At 32.4% G+C, this 751-nt stretch overlaps 1 long non-coding RNA gene across 1 annotated transcript; it reads right to left on the minus strand.

The window, feature by feature from the left end:
• Nucleotides 1–720, minus strand: LOC105460151. The gene is made up of 3 exons (XR_975783.1): nt 620–720; nt 103–209; nt 1–27 (listed from the first exon to the last, which is right to left on the minus strand). It is a non-coding gene; the product is annotated as an uncharacterized LOC105460151 (long non-coding RNA).
• Between the last annotated feature and the right edge of the window lie 31 nt (nt 721–751).

Here is a 751-nt window from a genome sequence, read left to right on the forward strand (position 1 = left end):
TATACCCATCGCTGTAGTGTCATGACCCTGAAATCATGTTATTTGCATTGGATATATCTAAATAATACATTGAAAAAACTACGAAAATCTACATAAGCATACCGCAAACATAAAAGTATTGACTTCCTCTCTAATATCTAAATCAGTCAAAAGACCCTCTCGAGATGCTGCTATTAGAAGATCCAACAATGCAAGCCGTTTCTTTCGTACTGAATCAAAGTATAATATGTATATTATTATTAATCTACTTATATTCTGTATAATAACTTAATTTTACATATTTTGTAAAGTATATTATTATTAATAAATTATAAAGAAATAATTTAAGTGATTTTAGACTAAATTTGATTGCGGCATAAGAGCTGCACGTCTGCTTTCTGTAATCAAAGATCCAAATTAAAATTCATCCAGAACAATACCAGATTTTTAATCAATGATCATTTCACGGAAGACGACGGTAAACCACCGAGAATATCTTTGCCAAGATAACCAGCTCTCATGTCACGTATTCAATTGTAATGGCTACATTAACCCGACGCAAGGGGCACGATTTTAATGATAAGGGACCGACTACGATGATGAGACCAAATTTAAGATATAGTTTCGTACAATTACGTACTTCCCATCGTTTCTATCTCGTCTGCTTCAGCCGATGTGTCATTATCAAAGTTTTTTAAAAATCGATCATTAGTGCGTTCATGATAAAGTCTCCTCTCCGTAATAATCTACAACAGTACAACTTTAATTTTTT

Source organism: Wasmannia auropunctata, unplaced genomic scaffold, assembly GCF_000956235.1.
Source record: "Wasmannia auropunctata unplaced genomic scaffold, wasmannia.A_1.0 LD327568.1, whole genome shotgun sequence".
NCBI classification, from domain to species: domain Eukaryota; kingdom Metazoa; phylum Arthropoda; class Insecta; order Hymenoptera; family Formicidae; genus Wasmannia; species Wasmannia auropunctata.